Here is a 24,653-nt window from a genome sequence, read left to right as displayed (position 1 = left end):
TCTGCACTCTGCTATGCTTTAAAAATACCGCATTTGCTGACAAACTAGCTGTTTGATAAAAAGAGGCACGTTTACCGCAGTGGAGAATGCCTTAACGCTTAGCTCTGCTTTTTGCTGCCGCATGGGCAAGCTCATTGCTGCTTCAGGGTTTTGGTTTTGGTTTGGGGTTTGTTTGGTGTGTTTTGTTTTTTTTCATTCTGATGCACAGGAGCCCCAAAATAAAGGAGAAATTCCCTAAGTGATAGTTGGAATGCTCACTTGGGAATGGAAGCAGAAGCAATCAAGTCATTGGCACTTATTTCTACAAAACAAGTACTCGAACTTGCTTTTCTATATTCCTGATAAATTAGACCACTGATCTCTCTTCTACAGCTGATAGTCCTGTGTCACAGTCTGCTATTGAAACTGTTAAACTTCACACATCCCCTCTTCTTCGTTTGGCCAGCATCTGGTGAGTTGAGGTGCACTTACCCTAGGTAAACAAGGTTCAGATTCCTCTTCCAAACTGGGCCTTCTTCCTGGTTTTACAATGAGTGCTAAGCATTGCTCTTCCTTTCTGAAACAAGCACTTACAAACATGAGCTACATAGTACATGGGGACTTCAGCCCTCCTTCTTCCCTTGGCCAGAACTCCCAACCTAAGGTGTATTGGTTTGGGGATATATCAGCATCTTGTGACAGTATTTTAAATTGAAAAAAATCCCAACTATATCTTACAATGCTCATTCTTCAAAAACAGAAGACCAAATCTAAAGTATGAGATACTCAAAATGGGAAGTTTTGCATACAAAATGCATTAGCTGTTAATGGATTTTACTCAAAGACTGCAAAAGCAAAGCATTGTTCTGGGACTTTTCCCCAGCTAATCCTTTGCTAGGAATAACTATCAGTGATTTTGGATACGCTCTTCCTGCTTCAGTGTTCATCCTGGAGGAGTGTTCTGGGAAAAGTCATTTTATTAGCTAACCAGTAATTTTTTGAACCGTCTTAAATAAACTTATTTTCAAAGAAATGCTGGATCACATTTTGGCACCAGTTATGACAGTGCAAACATATTGACACAGATTTTACAACCCAAATTTCTTTTGCATCTGTTGTCTACCAAAAAAAAAAAAAAAGAAAAGAAAAGAAAACCACAACATGATCAATATTCATCTGTATGCAGAGTAACACCTCCCCAAATACAAATTATGAATAAGTTTTAGAAAATCTCTTCACAAGAAAGACTCCACTTCTTAGGAACTGAAGGTGCACACCTCAGGCACTGACCAGGCTGGTGCCTGGCAGGCAGCACAGCAGCTAGCACACATTCCTGCACTACAGAAGCCAGAGCGACCTATCTTTAAGTGCTTTGGCTGTACCACAGTGCACCTGCATCTTCCAGAATCCCAGTCCTAAAACAACATAGCTGCCTGGCAGAGTCAAGAGCCTGCTCCTCCACCGGTGTCAGAGTGCCAGGAGTGGTTTGTAAGACATCTGAACATAGCACAGGAAATAACTGCAATTTGCAACATAAATAATACCACACGCATTCTCACACATGCAAACAACCAGTCAATCAAACTGAGAAGGGGGAATTAACCAAGCATTCAGAACATGGTTGCAAAGGAAAGCCACTTTGGTAGCACATCTCAAAATGTACTGTGGTATTTCTTCATAATGTTGAGTTCCTCTGATTAAATCTGTAGTTTCAAATTAAAATTAACTTTTTTCATTATTTGTTTTCCCCTTTCTTCCCCCACAGGACTTTCTGTTTACTGGAATTATCTTTGGTTGAGGTGCACCTTTTTCTCCCAGATTTTTTTTCAACAGATTTGCATAGGGCTATGCTGCAGCAATGAGCAGGAGACATAAAAGTCTTCTATTCTGATATGTATTTTGATAGACATTTATTTTACATTCCCTTAACTTAAAGTTCATATTCGTATTGAGTAGAAGCTGTGTAAGAAAAGCGATTGATTTACAAAACAAACTACATGCAGTACATACAAACCAACTCCTCTTACCAAATAGGAAAGACTTCCTCAATGCAACAGCTTGGTGCAGAAGAGCATGCTGAGTTGAAAAGCAAATACAGCTATCTGATTAATTGATTCTGACCTCATAAATATTATACTTTGGGGGCTCTAATGGAACTTCCTGAGGGTAAATTGCATGGTTCACCTCATTCAGTTATATCTCTGGCTGACAGATGTACATTATGAAATGTCACTGAATATGCTGGCAATAAATGAGGTATAACATTAGCATCTTGGTTGTGTTTTCCTGAAGGAACACTTTTGTTAAATGAATCCCACACCAGTAAAAATATTATTCTCTACCATGTATACTTCTTTCTATTTTAATCAGTCTCCCAGAAATACATACTGGCCTTCCAAAAACACAGAGCCCTAGTAAATTAATAAAACAAGCTGCTCTTTTGTTGTGCATGTTTCCATTGTGAAGCTATATTGTTGGAGAATATTAGGCTGTGACAAGCATTTGATAGTGTAGTAGTTGCACTAATGTTACGGTTATTATCTTTACTACCATGCAGTGAAACACAGTTAATTAAAATACAGTGAAGAAATTGCTCCCTTCCCCTACCCACACATAAATGAGACGATAAATTTGTTGTTGCAGTCAGCATATAGGGTCCCTTGACCCCTCTGCGTGTATTTAGATATTATTCCATTTTATTTTATTTTTTATTTCATTGCCATTTGAGACTGATAAAAATGCATATAGAGGTCTAGGGAATAACAGCAAATAACCATGACGTGCAGTTTAATGAAATTATATACTGTGCTGCATTGCAATAAAATTCATAAGAATATATGCCACACTCCTGTAAGGTGTGCAAATTCCAATAAACCACTAATCCTTGCCATGAGCAGGCCATGACTGCAAAGGTAACTTTGCCAAAAGATAGGGTGAGGGGAAACAGAGGAGCAGAGGGAGGGAGGCTGAGGGAAGAAAAGAGCTACTGGCAATCACTGTTGTTAGAGGAAATGAACCATCCCTTTGAGATTAAACCTACTTTTAACTATCCCCTTTCCTCCCACTGTTAAGACACAATTGTTATAAAGGACAGCACTGGAAAAACATGTAATTTATTTCTCACTAGTCACCCACAGCTATTGCAGGTTTAGGAGTCCAAGTGAGGCTAAGAAAGCATAATTTCATCATATACTACTACCTCTAGGACAGCTTTCGAAGAGCTGCACAGCGGCTGACTGCTGCACCTCTGCACAGAGAGCAGCAGGAGTAGCTGCCTACATTTGTAGCTGCTTCCCAGACACTGGCCACAGGCACATTCCCCCCTAACAACCCTTTCTCAGCAAGTTCCAACCCCCTCTCTTCATTTTTCACAATGGGAGCAAAGGAGGAGGCCAATACAGTTAGGAAAAAATCAGCCATTACAGGGTTTTGCCAAGTCTGCAAACAGAGGTTAAAAGTGAGTCACAGAATTTGTGCCTGCTGCTACATCTGTGCATTTATTGATTTACTCTCAGGCACAGACTACAGCTGTGCTGTAAAGGGACTGCACAGACCTGTCTGCACAAAAGTGCACAGGTCAGCTGTCACTTCAGTCCTTACACTTTTTTTTGAGCGAGTTTATGCTTTCAAAAAGGCTAGAAAAGTACGTGCTAGATGCAAAGAGCACCATCTAGCAATAAAAGCAGGAATACAAGGCATTGCCTTTGTAGCATCAGCTCTGCTGCACACTGCAAACACCTCTGGGAGCTGCCAGGCTCTGGAACTGGGCTCAAGGTGGATGCAAGGAGAGAGCAGCTTCCTTGGCAGACAGGTAAACCTGGACTCTAAGGACATGGATGCTATGAGAAAAGCTCCTCCCTGCTCCTCTGTCGTTTATTTTGTTTGGTCAAATTCATAAGTCAGGCCCCATAAAAATCATCCCAGTTTTTGTTTTGTTTTATTTGTTTAGGAGGGGTTCATTTGTTTTGTTTTTATGATTAAAAAAAAAAAAAAAATAGAGATGAAGGGAAGCAAGCTGTAAAAGTCTGTGACATTGCCTTCCTGTTCAGGCTTTGTATTTCTTGCCTTTATTCTGCTAATAATGATGTGCCTTCTGGTTACAATGTTAGGATGTTTGCCAGCATAACTGTCTATTAAACTGAAGTCAAGATATGATCAAGATCATTAAAAAGGATTTCTACCCCAGAAAACCTTTAGAAGGTATATATGCTTACATGTAGACACACATGTACATGTAAGAAGCAGAGAGACAAGAGAGCAGTATAAGTATGGTGATATTGGGTAAGTTTCCTGTTTACATTTTTGTACCATTTAAGAATACTTACCTCTTCTGCTTTTTATCTTGCACACAACTGAGAAAAAACAAACACAGAGAGAACAGGTATAAATAAAACAAATGCAAACGCTTTACCAGGCTCTACTTAAATACCATCATGCCCACACCTTGCCTGATAATTAATCTGGATAAAACAAGGGAGCTACTCCACACTGCCTCATAACAGGGGACATTATCACGTGCATGATTACCTGGCTAATAAACCAGGGTCACAATTACACAGTACCCAGTGCCATAAACCTAAACCTGCTAAGGCGTTGCACTAGTCAGCATGTTCTCAGGCTGCTCAGTGCTTCCCACTTACACTGGGCACAGAACCAGTTTTGCCCTGCTCCAAAGCTCTGTACACTGTCAATCAAAGGTGGGTGAATTAGTCACAGGCTAACAGATACAACACTAAATTGAACAATTCTAATCCTGCCCAGAAGGGAGCAGAACGAGTGCAGTTACCTTGCCTAAATGGTGGGATAGAAAGCAGATCCACCTAAGAGCAGAGGAATCCACTTCAAAAATGTTAATCATATCACACTTGTACTTAATGTACAATGGCTAGACAGTATCGACTGTATGTACATACCATCTTTTCAGGGTAAGGCATTAGTTATCTCAGAGACCTGAAGCTATGGCTCCATAATAAAAGTCTACAATCTTTATTATTTTCTTGGAGGTCAGTTAGTTTTGCATTTAGTTTCCCTGCATGGCCTTGCAAACAATGCAGCTATATGCACCTACCTAGCACAACAGGTGGAACAGAAGGACTAAAAAAGGACTAACCAACTGTGAGAAAATTTGCCTGCTCTTTAAGGTATTGTATCCGATAGGAACGATAATCCATTTTCTGTATAAAGCACAAGTTATTTTTCTTTTAAAATGTCCAGTATAGTAGCTTTTAGTATTGATCCCTAAATATCAACAGCAAATTTTAAAGCCAGAATGCATCAGCACCTTTTCTCCTCACAGACCAGGTTTTCACTGCATAGAGAATAGCAGATGTTTTTAACTCCACAAGTTTTACATTTATTACAGCTAATTCAGTCTTATATTTTCACCACAAACCACACTTCTATAAATGGCCCAACCAAACATCGTTAATTTTCCCTCCACTGGCCCACTGTACTCTAAGGGCACACCACCCAAGGACACATTAAGTTGCCTTAATACCTTGGATTTGTCAGCTTCCCTCTGCTTTCCTCAGAAGTCAGCTGCTTGGTCTCTCACAAGGCAGCTCAAGCCCTGCAATAGTGAGTGCCTGTCATGGCACAGGAGCACCCTCACACGTGGCATTTATTTGGCCAGCAGTGCTTAAGGAACTGAGAGCCACCAGTTCTCTGTATTGCTGCTGAGCAGCACAACAGAAACCTCATTCAAAGGCTCTTCTTTTTACATGTAATATTTCTATGAAAAAAAAAAAAAAAGAAAAAGAAAGAAAAATCCTGAGCTATTCTTTATTTTAAAATGAAAGGCCTGATATGCATTGCAGTCTCCTTCCTTTTAAATGGCACACATACCAATATGTTATTCATTTTTCTTTTCATCCTAAGGATCAAGTAAGTGGTACACTGCTGAGGGTATTTTCAGCTCACTCTCTCTCTGGTATCTGCAATTTGATAGCTGCCCAGATAAGGTCAGGAGCAAAATAACTTCTGGCCAGTTCAGCATCGTATCTTTGAAGAGGAAGCAAAAGAGACCAGAAAAGAAATGAGACCAAATACACGTCACAGGATGAAAGGAGAAAATGAAAGGAGGTTGAGAATATAAGCTGACAGTCTTGAATGCTCAGCAATAACACTAGCAGTGTTTCCCACACTCTACAGAAGAGCACAACCTGGAAACGAGGAATATGTGCAGAACTTTCTTTAAAATTAGGTTAGGTATCCATGAAGAAGAAAGGGAGCATTTCAGAGAGGATGGAGTGGAATGCTTGGCAGACACCTATTAGTTGTGTACACTTGTGGTATGAGATTGGTTAGGTAAAGCTACCTTAGAGGGACACAGCAAAAAGAATAAAATCAAAGTGAAAATTGTTGCAAGGAAGCACAATTTTACCTCCCCTCTCTGACTTTCCAAAACCCTTTGAAGAACTAAACAATGTTGTTCCTCTGAAACACTAACCGTTCCCAGGTGAAACCATGTTGTCTGACACCAAATATTTTCAACTACAGGAAGGCACTGGTGAGGGGTGGGGAAGAATAAAAACCAAGGGAAAAGTAAAACAACAAGACTTGAAACAGTACAAGAGCTTTTTCTGTAATACTGAAACAGACCATGATCTCCAGCTCTCCAAACAGAAGCAAGAGCATCTTGCTCAAGCATCTATCAATGTGTTAGCTTGAGTCTAAGCTAGAGAAAACCACTTACTCTGAAATACTTACCCTTGATTAGCCAAAGTAATTTCCACGTAACATCATGGCCAGCAGATCTGGTTTGACTGAATTTTGCCAATTTTCCCCTGCTGGCTTAGACCAAATTACATCTTCCCAACTGCAAGAAGATGTAAAGGAAAAAAAAAAAATACAAAAAAAAAAAAAAAAAAGGAAAGAAAAGGAAAAAGGAAAAAAAACCCCACCAAACCTCCAAAGCACGGGACTTTGCTAACTCTTTCTTAAGCTACTTATTTTCCCTTTGTCTGGTCAGCATATGTGACTCGTTGTTTTTCAGTTATACATGCAATAGTTACCTATCTATCTATACACACACACACATTCCCCTATCTAATTGTTCAAATCATTAACTGTGAACAGTGGGTTACACATATTTCTCTCCATGATTCTTCAGTGGAATATCACAAGCAAAGTTTATGACAACCTATTTTGCTGATCCTCTCTTAGGGCTACTAGCCTGATCTTTCCATTCCACACACTGTCTTCCAACTCACAATGTGATAGAGAGCTTACAGCAAAGCTAGACATAGCTGGGCAGAAGCAGCTGGATCAGCCTTGGAAGGCAAACCCAGATCGAATAGGAACTGCTGCCACAGACAACCTCCTGGGGACTTTAAGTCATCTTACGAAATAGCCTGCAATATATCCAAGAGAACACTGGAAGCAGGACATGCTGGAGATCTTTGTTCACAGAGAGCGGAGAGAGAAAGAAGAGGGCCTGAGTGTTCTGCATGTGTGTCAAGAGTGGAAGAGAAGGTATCATGTCATTCACAGGGTAAACCCAGTAGCTGATGGAAATGAATTAAGGTGCTTGTGTTGAAGTACATGTATAAGCCAAACCAGCTGAAAAAGTATTGGCTATAATGGTAGAGAATGGAGAAAGTCCACAAACACTGCTCATTTTCTGAGAAACAGGAGCCAGCTTCCAACTTGAGAATAGATCCCCTAATTAGAAAAGCACTGAATAAAATAGAGTCGGATCTTCACTTTGATTTCCTCATTTGAATTTACGTATCCTATCTGCAAGGGAATTTAAAGAAGAGAGGCAAACACTGCAGAGGAGATTTGCATAAGTTACACTGAAGCAAAAATGCACGCTGGTCTTCAAAGTGGCAACCTCCAACGTGGTTTCTTCTTCCTTCCACGCTCACTTTATGTTTATAAACCGCTTTTTTTCCTTTAATGATCATCAACCGTCTCTCTGCAGAGTTGCGTGGGAAAATGCTGCCATCCAGTGGCATTCCCGGTGCCAGAGGTACTGGGAGCCGTGAGGGTCAGAAAAGTAGGTTCTTTATCTGCCCAGAGCAGAGAACAGCAAAGGGGATTCAGGAGCTGAAGTCTAAAGACCTCCTGGCACTACACCTTTCACTGCCAGACACGATTTTCTCAGATCAAGAACGGTAACTCCAGACATTCTGCAAAGCATACTGATTATTCGTTAGCAGTTTAGTCACAAGCAAACAGACCCTCTGTAACTTACACACTTAAAACGTTCTGGTTCTTTTTTCCCTAGTGTTATCTGAACAGAACTGTTTAAAAATGAGATAAAACCTCAAAACACTAGTTTAAAAATGCAATCAGAAAAAAAAGTATGAAAATATCTGTAATGTTGAATGAAAAATACTTCATTTTTCTTCCTCATTAAGAGTTCCTTCACCAGTGCCCCAAAATTACAAGTTTCTCAGACTATAAGAAGTGTAGTCTGCTTCCATGACTTGCAGAATCAGGATTTTTTTCCTAAGACCATTTAACGTTATTCAATGCTAAATGACTTATTCAGGGGGAAATGTTTCAAAGTTACAGTCAAAATAGTTCATCTGAGTTTTCAGAATCCATTAAGGCTTTGGAAACTTTCACATAACCTTGGTAAAAGCTTGAAAATATCTATTCCATGTAAAGAAACTGTGCACGTAAACAAGTGGTTACATAGCTAATGCTGCTATAGATAGAAAAGGGAAGACAAGAAGGACTAGGCCAAAAACAATCCTCTGGAACAAGCACATACACTTGCGGAGAAGGTCAACAATACCAGAATTAAGAAAAGGGTTACTTTTTGGTGAAGAGATCTTGCATAACACTGTCACCTAAAAAGAGCTATGTACAAAACTAATCCACCAAGGTGTTTAAGACACATTAGCATGAGTTTGTGGACCTTCGTTTTGACTGTGCCTTTAGCAGTATGTGCTAACACATCATACGGAGGTTGTGACCACAGCTGAAGTTCATGCTGCCTTCTTGCTCCATAAATCTCATTGACCAGGAGAGCCAAGCTTGGCATGCACTTGGCTGTTATTCTGATATCAGTTTTAAACTTCATCATCTCCTCCCAGTGATGGGCATGCAGCTCCCTCCATGCTCTCTTCACCCAGGCAGTAAAATTTGTACTCTTTCCACAGTGCTCACAAGCACCAGCCACAGAGTCAGCACTCCCCAGTGACCAGCATCCACCATCCTGGCCTGGATCCCCTCCCATGTAAGAGAGATCCCTCTCATCTCTCCTTCAGGACACATGCATCTGGCAGATATAAAATCTTTATTTTGGATAAAATGAATTATTTACACCCTTTTCCCCCAATTTACAAGATTTACCCACACTTTCAACTTTTCAATCACTTTACAGAACACGTAATTGCTCATTGCACACACAGTCCTAGTCCTATACAAAAGCAAAAGGGGTGCCTGCATTGTCCATCCACGTGATTCTCCAGTGGGAATGCATAGGGTCAGCCTGGGGGGTGGCCGGGAGCCTCTTGGACTGTCACCAATGGAGAGAAACACCAAGTCTGTAGATTTCCAACACATGTCCGGATTCTACCTTCCATACTGAACCAAAGTCCAAATGCAGCAAGTAGAGTATAAGAAAAATATCTACCTCCACGTGCACCCATGAAAGAAGGTTAAAGAACTAGAAAATTACTTGTCTCAGTGTAAATATGCAACTTGGTCTCAGTTTCACGTTCTTCATTCCTAGTATAAACCACTTTCAACAATCCCACTAACTTCTGGCAATCTTTGTATTGAAGTAACAACTCTATAAAGCCATAAACTGCAAGTCTACATGTAAATTCAAGAAAGCCTACCTCTGAAGGGCAAGTGTTCTATCCATGCAAAGCCTATATAAATACTTTGATTTTAAATCTAAATCATCAAGCAAAAGGATCAGCCTTACAGGACAAGTGAATACGTCTGGATAAAGGACCTACGGAGACATAGCCATATATGTAGTAAATGAATGTATATTCCATACATAACGACTGTCACGGGAGGCTATAGTCCCAGTTAGCCTTCTTGGTTAAATGCTGACCATTCGCTATACCTGCTTATTCAAATAGTCTCTGCTGTTTTCCCCTCACAAAATGTTTTCCCTCCTTGTTAGCAATGGGCTCCATTGGCTAGGTATTTTGCAGGATCCTTTATCACTCCTGTTTAATGTATGTCTATGCAATGACAAAACATGAGGTTACACTTCCCAGAGGTGTTGTTGTGGTACTTTTTAGAAGCATAAAGAATTATCAAAATATGAGAAGACTCTCCTTTGGGCCTACCCAAAGCCATTGATACCCAGCTAAGTTAAAGAAGAGTCAGATTCACATTACACAAGAAACCTTTTCTTCCCCTTCTGTTTTTCCACACATGCTAGTTGCATGAGTTGATTTCTGCTGATTTTGCAAGAGTCAAAAGACCCAGGCTATCAAACCATTCTACTTACTTTATCTGGCCTGCAAAGGGCCATATCTTTCAATGACTACCATTAAGGTTATTACTGCACAATTTAATCATAGATACTTAGACAAAACACTTGAAACAAAATCTCAGTCAACATGTCTAAGTGTATTACATAATAGATTAGTAGAATGGAAGCTTCCAATTTCCCATCAATAAGATTGAGTAAATTATTTTCTTGAGTAGACTCATTACTATGAAATATCTTAACCAAAACCTCTTCTAAACTTCATCTATCAGTCATTTACTACATGCATCCTTGTCAGAAGAAATACCCATTTATCTGGTCCATTTAGAATAATGAGACTAATGAGTTTACAACTGTTGTTTATCATAATCCTTTACAAAAAGTAATGAAGGGAAAGCAACTGTTGCATCAAGGAAGTAGAAAAAGCCACTGTCACATTGATTCATTTCAACAGCTGCAATATTACTTTAAATATTGCTTTCAAAACTTTTGCTATGGATATAAAAAATTAGCAGGTAAGAAAAAAGTAATCATTTCTCATTCAAAAGATCAACAGCTCCTCCAGTCCTGTATGCATATTCTGCTGAGTGTAATTAAATAAGCTTCAAAAGAAAGATACTAATTTTGATCTTCCTTATTCATGGGAAGAAAAAAAAAAAAGGCAAAAAGAGAAAGATAGAAAGCAAAGTCAATCAAGAAAGAGGCAATAGGAACCTTACCTTCTTGAGCTGCTTCTTAACGTTGTTTCAGTCAAATCATAGAATGGTTAGGGTTGGAAAGGACCTTTGGATCATCAAGTTCCAGCCCCCTCCCACGGGCAGGGATGCCTCACTCTAGACCAGGTTGCATCTTGGCTTTAACCACTGCCAAGGATGCAGCATTCACAACTTCCTTAGGCAACATGTTCCAGTGCCTCACTACCCTCACATAAAAGGATTTCTTCCTTATATCTAATCTGAACTTCCCCTGTTTAACCCATTACCCCTTGTCCTGTCGCTATAGTCTTTAATGAAGAGTCCCTCCCCAGCATCCTTATAGGCCCCCTTCAGATACTGGAAGGCTGCTATGAGGTCTCCATGCAGCCTTCTCTTCTCCAGGCTGAACAGCCACAACTTTCTCAGCCTGTTTCCATACAGGACGTGCTCGATTCCCCTGATCATCCTCGTGGCCCTCCTCTGGACTTGCTCCAAACAGCTTCACGTCCTTACGTTGAGGACACCAGCACTATACACAATACTCCAAATGAGATCTCATGAGAAGAGAAAGCAGAATATCCACTCACACTGGAGAATCATGTGGCCATCCAGCCAGTTTTTTATCCAGCAGACGGTTCACCCGTCGAATTTATGTCTCTGCAGTTTAGAGAAAAGGATGTAGAGCTGGAAATACAATGAGTCAGGTTAAATCAAAACTGTTTGTTTCAAAGCCTTTCAACCCATTTTAGCTTGTTTTAAAAATGTTTCAAACTGCTTCAGACTCCAGGGGTCTGTTAACCTGGCTCCTTTGGACTTGTAGTGGGGTTAGGCTTCCACCTCTCCAGGATGCTTTTGGTGAGCTATGCAAAAATATGCAAAGGTAAATCAGCACACAACTCTTCAACTAATAACACCATAACTAAATCATACCATTTCACAGTTAAGTAGGACTCTGTCACACGTACCAGTGCTCAGGATTTACAAACCTTCAACAGGTGTTGAAGTTTGCTTTTGCTTGCTCTTGCTAGCCTCTCACCTTCCAGTTTATAGCATTTCACTCAGAATTTATTTCATCTTCCAAGCACTTTGCAAACACTTATGATTTTAAAATAAATAAATAAATAAGACTAGCATAATATAATGAAGACAGAGTTTAGGGGACTGTTTTGCCTGCGGTTGCAGGCAATAAATTAATGCATTACAAGGTTAACATATAGGCAAACTGAAGACTGAAAAAGCACCTCAGCACCTAAGGCAGTACTATAGAAGGGACACAGTGAATCCATCAGCAGTCACTGTTATGTTTAAAGGCACATTTATTCTGGCTCTCCTATTTCAAAGTACTTACTAATCACCTAGAAGTCCTCCTCTGAATGGTCATTAGACTGTTATGCTGACACACTCATGCAGGTCCTTTATTCACTTCAAGAGTTACCATGCTAAAGAGGTGCCTTGTTTAGTCACTCTCTTCAGGCCTTCCATTTTATTACCTATCTGAACAATTTCAAACATCAAGAGTGTCTGCAAAGTTTCTCTGTCACACACACACACTGATTGCCTATTCCCAGTGAGCATCTTTAAGACAGACTCTTCAGCTCACGTAATATGGAAGACTATATTAAAAGTGTAAACTGAGTCACACTTTCACACAAAACACATCCCATGAAACAGTGCAGAATTTATAAGAAAAATTGTTAGGGAGTGAAGGAAACAAATGTGCTTGAAACAGAAACTGGTCAAAAAAAATAATCAGGAGATACAACATTTAAGGACTATAGATAAATCTGAAACCTGAGGCAAAGTAGGGCTGGGAGTTATTGTATACTGGTCAGTCCATAGACAATTTTCAAGGCATCCAGCATTAATCTGCTAGATGGACATTTGGTTTTAAGCAAACTACTCCTTTCCTATTTCCTGTTCTCAATTCCTTTTCCCTCATATTTATATGTAGAAGGTTAAAGAGGGAGATATTTGAGATTCCACACTATAGGGATGAAAAAGATTTTAGAAGATGCAAAACTATAATTAAGAATTACAGCATTTCTTTTTCCTTGTCCTTGTATTTTATACGCAGTCAGACAATTTCACTGCATGCTGATAAGGTTATCTTTCAGGATGCAAATCTCTGAGGAATTATTCAAAAGAGATAGCACTGAATAAAAATTCCCATATTTCAAAAGCTGTAACTAATATGTCCCATGTGAGAAATCAGCTTGACAGATTTGATCATTTTTGGCTCATCTCTAAGTCAGTGCCTGGCTAGTCTGTACACTGAACAATGTGGTTCAATCTACCAGTAAATTGTTCAGCAGAACTGGCCAGAAAAAATAAACTCTTTCTAATGAAAAAGGTAGCATTTGCAGTAGGCTTTTGATTCCAACCTCAGGATGAGAGAATGACAAGAACAGATGTTGATATGTTTCTGGTTCTTTTGATTAAAAAAGCCATTTTTAACAGATTAGACAGGGGTTTTGTCTTTAATAGCTACCAACACTGATGCAGCCATAACACTTGTGAAAACATTTTATTTCTGTGAAGGCAGTGTTTCCCTGTCAAAAAAAACTGATCTAATTGGAAAAGTGTGTGTCCTTTGTTAACAATGTGCCTACCCAACAAATGCAAGAATGAAACAACATATCTCTTTCGTACATATAAAACTCTGGAGCTAGGGTTTTTTTTCATTTTCAGGTTGTTCTAAATTTGTTTCAAAAGTTAGATTTTCCCCTTACAGAGAAAAACCTATCTCATGGGATTATGTAAATAGGGCTTAAGTTTAAATCATAAGCAGTGATCTGATATGGAGAAAGGAAAAAAAAAAAAGGCACTAAGAAAGATGAAAAACATGATAGCCTATCCCTACACATGCTAGTGTACGTTTGCTTTACAACTGCTGTGCAGGAATGCTGGGAGTCTGTCTACAAACAACTCAGAAAAATATTCTAAAAACTAACTTAATCTGTTTGCAATTTATTTCAACTGCCTTTGTTAGCAAGACTTCAGTTAATAGAATGGAATAAGTGCACAATTTGGAGACAAATATTAATACCTCCACATGTCTCAGGAATTCACTCTTTGAAGGAAAGACAGTAAGAGAAGACACAGGAACAGGCTTTATAATTTCCAGCCCCGTTGTGCCCTCATCATCTGCCCCTAAAGAAGGTCCTTGCCTACTCTAGCTGAAGGCACTGTAGTCCATTTGAAGAGCTTATAGCTTTGAAAATTAATACACAATCTAAGCATCCTACAACAGTCTGTCTTCCTGTCCTTGTGAAGTCACCTCAGGTTTTCAAATGCCAAAACCAGAAAGGTCCCTTTTTTGCTGCAAGATCAGTGGATCTCCTGGGAAGAGTAGCAATATGGGGTTGCATATTCTCTAGGTTTTTTCCATCTTAAACTTGGGTGACTAACCTCCTACATTGCTGCTTATAAAAACTTTGCCAAGCTCCATTGAAATGAATAATCCTGTCTTGCTTAGAGCCATTAGAAATAATTAATGTTTAGTAGCTATTATTTTGAAATGCATTATCTGGGACAAATGCAAACCACATTTAAACTGAAATAAGAACATATACTAATCTGCGTTCATTCGAATGACAGATCTTTAGTTAAAATGATGCAGAGTTTTGCTAAATTCTGAGAATACAAGGAACACATAGAAGAACTTAGAAGTGGACATAGATGTCTTTAATAATTGAAAAATTATATATATTATTGCAATAAATTAAATAGGGTGAGCTCTTCACAAAAACAATAAAATCCTTACCTCAAAGTCTAGATGAAAAATTCATTTGCAATATGGGAATTACACATTTTTCTCTAGTCAGAGGAACCTGAGGAAGCAGGTTCGTGTTCTTCATGCTTTTCCTTAAGCCATCTATATATCTGAATACGTAAGCAAGCATAGGTATAAACAAACATTGACTGTTATGTCTTCTCTTGCCTGACACTCTCTACACATTTGCCCCTTAATTACTCAGCACCTAGAAAAAGGTCCCAAACCTGTCAACTGTGGATTTGATGTGAATTTGCGAACTCAAAGGATAATAATAATAATAATAAAGTTTCCATAGGATTTTGGCACAAGGTAACCCACATCTCGGGAATTAAATCTGTCAAAGAGGCTGCTTGGCTGCTGTCCAAACAGCAATGGGAATCTGTTGCAAGGATGCTTGCACCTGGGTCAGGTGAGACTCCCCGGACTGCAGTTCTGCAGGTTCCTCATACCCAGCTGGCCCACAGCCTGTGTGACTACCCCAGTACATGCATGATTCAATACTATTATCTCAAAATGCATAAAAAAGACCCAAAACCATCTTACCTACATACAAAACACTGTACTACACAACCATTTCTGCATCTGTAGGAACAGTTTCTACTGACTGTTGACAAGCATCTTATCTATGTACAATTTGATCTGTTCTGAAGTAGGAACCACCTGGGTGTCCCTGGGACAGCCAGCTTCTCCAGTTGGGCTTGTTCAGCCTGGAGAAGAGAAGGCTTTGGAGAGACCTTAGAGCAGCTTCCAGGAGCTAAAGGGACTAACAGAAAATCTGGAGGAGGTTTTTTTTACAAGGGCAGGTAGGGAAAGGACAAGGGGGAATGACTTTAAACTGAAAGAGGGGAGATTTATATTAGATACTAGGGAAAAGTTCCTTCCCTGTGAGGGTGGTGAGGCCCTGGCACAAGTTGCCCAGAGAAGCTGTGGCTGCCCCATCCCTGGAAGTGTTAAAGGCCAGGTTGGATGGGGCTTTGAGCAACCTGCTCTAGTGGAAGGTGTCCCAGCCTATGGCAGGGGGATTGGAATTATACGACCTTTAAGGTCCCTTCCAATCCTAACCATTCTGTGATTTATACATAAGCTCTCCTAGATACAAAATTGTACTAAACAGAGAACAGGGCAATGAAAAAAAGTTTGTATCCTGCCTTAGTAAGGAAATTGCAATGTGCTCGTGTTGCAAAAATTTACCTAAAATAAGTGCAACTATTTGCAGAAGAGCTATAGATATGAATGCCACCTCAGCCAGCACCGGATTTTGTTGGCAATAACAAGCTGAGAAAAATATGTCTCACATTTATGAATGGCTGATATTTAAAGGAAAGACAACATATGGCAATTCCTATTTCAGAACTAGAACATCAAGACAGGTTACAGTAGCACCTACAGTGCCTGACTGCTAACATGACTGAGGTCAGCCGTAAGACAGAGCAAGAGAATTGTGTCAGTCCCAATTGCTTTTCCAGTACTACGTGTAAAGGTACTGGAAATGTCAATATAAGACTATATTTTATTTCACTTATCCTGATATTCCAATTTCAGCTCATGAACTAGTCTGAAGGAGATTTGTGAAACACTGGATATTTAAAGTATGGGATAAACATAGACTCATATAGTTATAGAATGATTAGGGCTGGAAAGGACCTTAAGATCATCTAGCTCCAACCTCCCTGCCATGGGCAAGGATGTTTCACACTAAACCATGTCACCCAAGGCTCTGCCCAACCCGGCCTTGAACACCACCAGGGATGGAGCATTCACAGCTTCCCTGGGCAACTTATTCCAGTGCCTCACCACCCTCACAGTAAAGAATTTCCTTCTTATACCCAGTCTAAACTTCCCCTGTTTAAGTTTTAACCCATTACCCCCTGTCCTATCACTACAGTCCCTAATGAAAGAGTCCCTCCCCAGCATCCTTATAGGCCCCCTTCAGATACTGGAAGGCTGCTATGAGGTCTCAAAACAGCCTTCTCTTCTCCAGGCTGAACAGCCCCAACTTTCTCAGCCTGTCAAGACTAACAATGTAAGACACTCAGCAACTCTGATCATTTAAAATTAGTTCTCCCAAAGTTGATAGACGCTTATTATCAGCTACTGAGAGGCATATACATGCATCTTATCTGCACCTGCATAAAATGAAGTGATTGCTGCTTCACCAATTGTTAACTGCACCAATACTGGAGTGGCTCCAAAATCCTGAAAATACATTAAGCCTTTGGAAACCAGGTGTTTTTTTATCCATTGCTGCCAAGATACCATTTTTCTAGTATAAAAGAAGATTCAAGTTCTTAATGTTTGCTCCAGGCAGTACGTTCCAAAACATAGAGGGTCAGCAAAAGAAAAGCAACTGCACCAAAAGCAATATGTAACCTGAGACTTGTAGGCATCAGGATGGCAAAAGATGAAGATACTCTAATCTGCCATAAACTAACAGAAAAATAGTTTAATGTAATCTTCCCACATATATATATATATATCATCTTTGTTTTAGTGCAGTTCCAACTACCGCATTCAATACAAAAAAACATCCCCAGGCTGTTGATACCAAAATGGAGTTGTTCTGTCTAAAGTGTCTGATTACAGTACCAGAAGAAACCTGGCAAGCCTTCCCTTTGACTGGCAGCAGCAAATTTATATCCCATGTAAGGCACTGGGCCTCAATTCCTTTCATTCCCTACAATTAAGGTTACACAACAATCAGATTTTCTACACAGATTTATTTGCCAAACATCTGTATTTCTATATAATGCTTTCAATAACAACTTGGCAATCTGCTCCCCTCTGTTTATCCCGCTCCATTTTCCTGAAGCCATATGATTACTAGTCCACCACCTTTGATCCTCACCTTGGATTTGCCCTGCTGTCTATTATCACAGTCAGTGTTCCCAGCAAAGAAAATTATTTCATCTGTCTGTGCACAGCATCTGAAGTTCCTTTTCAATTCATGTACCTAAAAGGGATAGTAAATAAGAAAGACTTTTGCAGAGTTATGGAATTAAACTGTCTTCCAGCTCCTTTGTCAACGGCATGAAAGACCTTCTCTCTACTTTTTATACTGATAGGAATCTGGGGGATTGTTTGTTTAAACAAAGCATTACAATTGGCCATGTTTCAGTCAGTCTAGCTGGCATCCTGTCTGGGCAAAAATGAATTTCAAGTTGAAAAACTGTTCCGTTTCCCTTAAGAAAAAGCAGTTGACACCTTTACTATCCTTTCATTATTATTACTTCCAACACTTTTTCTTTTGAAGTACCAGTTTCCAAGATTTCTCTTCTACCATAATCCACACAGCAGTGAAGAGTGGGCCACAATCCTTTTCAGGCATCTATGCTTATAGCAAAAGAAGTCTCTCTTCTGCTGGATGTTTTTGTGAATCCGTTTTCTTTTGATTAAAAACCTGTGGAAATCTTCACCTCAACCCAGATCTTTTCCAAGATATTAATGCTAAATGATACTCACTATAAGAAATTTCATGTTTTATGTAATCAGTGCAAGCGATATGTTCTGCTCTAAAGGTTCACCTGTTTAAGATGGCCCTGTCAGGGCACAGGCATTTTGAGTTGAAATGTAAGCTATTTTCTCTTGCTGTTATAAATACCATGGACAACAGCCACTTGCACTTCTTGAATAATTATTGCCTTATTGCTCCCACTGTAGAATACCCTTGCAATTTTTAACATATATAGATGCTACATTACTAAAATGTTCACTTGTGTTTTGCTCCCCATAACTAGACTGACCCAAAAAGCAGCATGCTCTTCTCACTGCTGCAGTACTTTGCACAATCAGGACTGCCATGAGTTGTCCTTGAAAGTTAATCATTCCTTGCACATGTTGTGCATATCTCTTTTTTGCTAGTTCTAGGTATGTTTACCTCAGCTTGCAAATTGCTCATGTCAGGCTGTAACCCAGCAGCAGATAATATACCTCTTTCAAATGCTATTTTGTTTCCAGAGAACTGGAAATTTTCCTCATTTAGGTTTTATCTAAACGCTACTGAGTTCCCTGAAGCCTTTATATGAACCCTATTATGGCCTTATTTGCACCATTCCTTCCCGTACCTCCTCTCCCACCCCTTCTTCTGCCATTGTTAGCAACATACATGCTGACATGCTCTCCCAGGCACCCACCTCTGTGCTCCAGACATCTTCGCAATACTTAATGTGTGGAGCATCTGATACAGAGAGATAATCTTCCCAAGCAAGCCTTGCTAAAGGCACCCTAAACACAACTCATTATCAAACTTTAGCCGCCAGGAATGTGTGAGGCACACACCTTTCAGAACTAACAGGCAATGACATTTTTAACATTACTTTCTTTTCTCCCTGAGAGCCTAGATAATGTCCTCTCTCTCCATTTACCTTTTTTTTCATGGATAAGTTTATGCACATGATCTGCCCCTTTTTTACCATCTGACAAAAAAAGTCAGATAGCCCAATTAGTTGGTTGCTAACAACAAAGACAGTAATCCAAGTTTCATCTAAATTTTGGTGGAAGAAAATAAAAATGTTATACAGACCTTGGGTTGTAACTTAACTTAGGGAGAAAAATGTTACAAATAAGGTTTTATCACCTGGTAGTAGTGTATCTCCTCAGTTCCCACATTAGAACAAAACATTTAATTTTCTAATGATTCCACAAAGATTTACATTCTCAGCATGGTATCCTGCTGCAACTAGCCCTTGCAATAAAGCACTGGAAGATGTTTACACTAACAAGAGTCTGGGTTCAAGCTTCAGAAGGCCTTCTTTAAAGGTCATATTGCCCGAAGCACCCATATTAAGTAATATTTCCATACTCAATTTGTGGATTAACAGAAGCATGCCCACTGTCACCAGTAATAACTGCAACACCTGGTTCACAGTAGTTCTCCCTTTCAGCCTTCCTTTAGATTCTTCATTTGCAAGTGCAAATGTCCCAGAACAAATGTCCTTTAAAGCACATGGCTTTCCCTTCCACATCCCCACACTGTGCCTTGGTTGATAATGGTCAGCAGAGCACAGAGCTATGCCCGTGAAGGATCCTTTCCAATTCATAAGGATAAAAGGAGAGCTGGGAGAAGACGGGTCATCGTTTAATTGTTTAAAAATATCAGACAACAGGTAGCACCCAGGATAGTCGGGGGATGCACACTTCATATTCTGTCCATCACAAACCAGAATAACACCATTCTCTGCAATAAGATTTGCCACTTTGCCTAGTCTGCAGCGACTACATTGAGGTTAAGGCACAAGGCAAAAATGAGGAACGTAAAAGATGCTTTAAGAGCCTACACTTTGCAAAGATTTTAATTCAGCAGTCCTACATGGAGTCACTGAGATGCAACCAGCCTGTTTTCTGAACACTGAATATGTTTTTAATATTTTTACAGGGAAAACATCATAGACATGGGAGATGTCAGAGACTAATCAGAACCAAACCTGAGTCAGAAAAGCTCATTGCTACGCTGCCAAATTTCCTGCACTGTCCTGTCAGATGGACACAGTGTGGGAACCATGTCAAGCTGAGACAGTCTTTCGTTTCCTATGCTCAGTCTTCCTTCCTCTCACATTAAAAACTAAGACTACCAATTATATATCTGATGTGCCAGTACACCACAGAGGCATCAGCCAAATTATTTTCATTTCATATTGCATTCAGTGAAGCTCTATGCAGATTGGAAATAAAATGTCCGTATTTCAAGGCAGCAAAAAAGCCAACATCATGATCAGCCTGTCTGTCTATCCAGGCCCATCACCCCATTCTTGCTCTTGATGAGACAAGCAAGAGCTTGACAAATGACAATCAGCCAGGCAGAGGAAGCTATCCTTTTCTGAGGCAAAGATATGCTGAACAGGTATCTTTGATAGTCTCCAGAGCATCATGTATTAATGCCATAAGTGTGAGATCGAGTTACTAATTTTTCTCCCCCATCTTCCCCACTCCTTAGAGAGAAACACCACAGAATTTAACAGGGAGGTAACTAATCACCTTCTATAGAAATGAAAGATTTTTGAAGAGGTTATCCCTATCATAACAACATAAATATAGATAACTCCACTGAAGACAATGAAATTCCACTGAGATAAGAGCACTAATCAAGGTTTAAAGAGTTTTGTTCAATATTCTTTCATTTTACACAATCTTTGGAGCCATTCCACAGAAGAGATAAAATCCTCTGCTCAGTTGAAAGGATGGTTACAAAGTAATCTTTTATGGAGGCTTCCAATTGAATTTTTAAGAACTTTTACATTAGTACAGAATGATAATATTGTATCCAAAAAGTGCTTTGTTCATGCAATGGTACAGCACCTATACAATGCCTCTTCATCTGAGTTATTACAGCACACAAAGGCAGTTAAAGAAGGAATCCATTTTATAGAGGATATGCACCACTTCAAAAGAATGAAGGTAATAAATGCTGTAACTACCAGCATTTCTTCAAAATGTGACAAGATACTCATTTAACTTAAAAATTGAAATTTAAAACCTATCTGCAATCATACAATTTGATGATTTTGCTAGTAGCTGTCCAAGGACAGACAAATGCTAAGACAGTGATCTTTGCAATTGGAGCCAACACTGCAGCAGCTAGTAGGGGGATTTCTCAACTTTCAGGGCACAAAGGTTTTTGAGCCTTTTTCCTTTTTTAAACCCTGCAGGAGAAAGAAAATTCACTATTCACAATGGGGTTTGGGAGAAGAATCATTTCATCAGTAGTGATTCTGACCTCAAGTATGATTTTTCTATTGTGCGGTTCAAATGAAACACACTATTTCTAGCATTGCAGTAGCTCCAAATGCTAAAACAAAAGATGTTGTAGAAGTATCTGAGGAACTGACTGTCTATCATAACAAATGAAATAAAAATTCCACACCATTTAGAGTGCTCCCACAGGAGTAACGCACACAGCAAATTTTCAACCAAATGGAAAATGCAATAGCAGCACTGAACTTCATTTTCTTATATCTGCTCTCAATTTTACAGGAGATATGCTTTAAACATCTGTAATAATTATCCTCAAATTGTGCATGATTCTATGATTGTCCCTAGAATCCCAGTAAAAGATCCTCCCTCTCCCCCAATCCTAGCTTCCTTTAAAATCACAAACCCTTTAAAGAAATTATTACTAGTGGTGACGCTAGTCACTCAGAAGAATTTCATTACTTTCAATATTGAGTACTGAGGAATAAACACATGGTTCTAATTCACCTATTTGAAAGTATGTTAGTAAAAATGTTTTATTTTTAACAGGGATAAATAAACTGAAGAGGAGAAGGAAATAAATAAGAGCATCCTTTTGAGACAAGACTATCACAAACCCACCAGTTTCTCCTACTCCTCTGTTGAGCAGACATGCTGAGTGCTGACTTTCCCTCCTGCCAGAAGTCCTCCAAGAGAGATAGTGATATGGTGAGATATAGTGAAAGCTACATCTGAGATTCCAGTTTATCAAGATGGATGCATCAAGTGAAATTAAGAACACTTGGACTTAGTGAAGTTTCAACCAATTTCCACACTTTTTAATCAGTACTTCTGCTAAGTTGTGTTTAAATCTGATTATTTTTCCTTCTATGGTAGGTTCTATGAAAGTCATACAGCTGTTCACATTTAAGCTGGCTCATGTAACAGAGTGCAGCACTCCAAAGATATAATTAATGGTCATGTGGAACAGGATGACTCACCATCTCTTAATAAGTCACAGGTGGTAAGGCATGAGCAAAACAGGCAAGTCACACAAAGTAACTGTCATCATGTCCTTCTCATCATGCCATGTAGGAATGCATTGTGTGCCTTGCAAGCTATAGAAAAATGTTTCCAAAGGTTATAGATACTTCAGTGAATAAATGTTACTGACATTATATTCTGTGCCCTTCTAGCTCTAAAGTACATTTTCTACAAGGCACTCCTAGCTCTGGAACAGTCAACCTAAGCAGACTAGCTGAGAATCAGGAAATCCATAAGTAAATGGTTTTTAAGCCAAGAAAATTGAGGTTTTGCCCCCAAGCACAACTGAAAATGAAACTCTATAAATAAGCTGGTTTGTGCATGTACACAGAGTGTTCCAATCACTGATAAAAGGCTGCTATCCCAAATAATTCTAGGAGCAACCCCCAAACTCTCTAGTTCCTAAACATTGAGTGGACTTCCAAATCTAACATCAGCAACTACTGCCCTAGTAAAAGAACTTCCCTCTGGCATTCTTAGCATCTTTCATGTTTTCAGGAGTCATCTTTTTCCATCTTACGTCACTATGATACTGCCTTCCAACAAGACAGACATTTAACAAGAAGACTGGAGGGTGAGTGGTGAAAGAGTTGGGTTTGGTTTGTTGGGGCTCAGGGCTTTATTTTTTGGTTGGTTGGTTGTTTTTTTGTTTGCTTGGGGTTTGAGCTCTGATGTTGTTTGGTTTTAATACAGCCAGCACAGAAGAACTTAGTCCTCTATGAACACTTTCTATGAAGCACAACCATAACATTTTAACCTTGTGTTTTTTCTTTACAGAAGCAAGTGTGCAGAGAACACATTTTAACAGGGCAAGCTGAACATCTCAAGAATTCTGTTCAATCATCCATATTAAAAAAAAGCAGTCAAAAATAAGGTGCTTCAAATCAAACATCTCACTTTTATAAACAAAAAGTACTCAAGAGAAAAATCAGAACCCAAAAATTCACGTCAGATCAAAAGAGGTGCTGATAGACCTGAAACAAAGAATTTTCAATGCACTTAAAATGTTCATTCCTGAAATGTTTTTTCTGTTTTTTAGAACTGCCAAACTGAACAACAATCTGTTCTTCACAATCTATTGTGCTCTTAAATTCTGCTGCACCAGAACGTTAAATTACAAGTGTCTTGTATCAATCAAAAACAAGTTCTCAAAGAGTTATATTGCTTGATGATAACTCTACCTGTAAGGGAAGAAGTACTTTTTATACCTTTTATATTTGATAAAATGATTACATCAAATTTTGCTTCACTTTTTCTTGGCAGCTGAATTTATTAAAAATAGGATTAGCTCCAGCTTATTATTTTTATATTAAATGACATTAGGAAGAATAATATATTTAAACAGGACAAAATACTGAATATTACTTACAAAACTGATCTGGTCTTGATGCAATGAGGTAATCCTTTTGTTTATTCTTCCACACCATTGTGTTTTAATAAAAGAGTGCTTTTCTGGATATCTCCTTGTCACAGGCCTGCAGCTGAGAATCATAGAATCATAGAATAGTTAGGGTTAGAAAGGACCTTAAAATCATCAAGTTACAAACCCCCTGCCATGGGCAGGGACATCTCACACTAAACCATATCACCCAAGGCCTCGTCCAACCTGGTCTTGAACACTGCCAGGGATGGAGCATTCACAACCTCCGTGGGGAACCCATTCCAGTGCCTCACCACCCTAACAGGAAAGAATTTCCTCCTTATATCCAATCTAAACTTCCCCTGTTTAAATTTTAATCCATTACCCCTTGTCATATCACTACAGTCCCTAATGAAGAGTCCATCCCCAGCATCCCTATAGGCCCCCTTCAGATACTGGAAGGCTGCTATGAGGTCTCCACACAGCCTTCTCTTCTCCAGGCTGAACAGCCCCAACTTTCTCAGCCGATCTTCATACGGGAGGTGCTCCAGTCCCCTGATCATCCTCGTGGCCCTCCTCTGGACTTGTTCCAACAGTTCCATGTCCTCTGTATGATGAGGACACCAGAACTGCACACAATACTCCAAGTGAGGTCTCACGAAAGCAGAGTAGAGGGGCAGGGTCACCTCCTTCGACCTGCTGGTCATGCTCCTTTTGATGCAGCCCAGG

This window comes from Neopsephotus bourkii, unplaced genomic scaffold (genome assembly GCF_033783945.1).
Source record: "Neopsephotus bourkii isolate Nb327-2 ecotype Australia unplaced genomic scaffold, CSIRO-AGI_Nbou_v1 NB_272, whole genome shotgun sequence".
NCBI classification, from domain to species: Eukaryota; Metazoa; Chordata; class Aves; order Psittaciformes; family Psittacidae; genus Neopsephotus; species Neopsephotus bourkii.
This window is presented reverse-complemented; position numbering follows the sequence as displayed.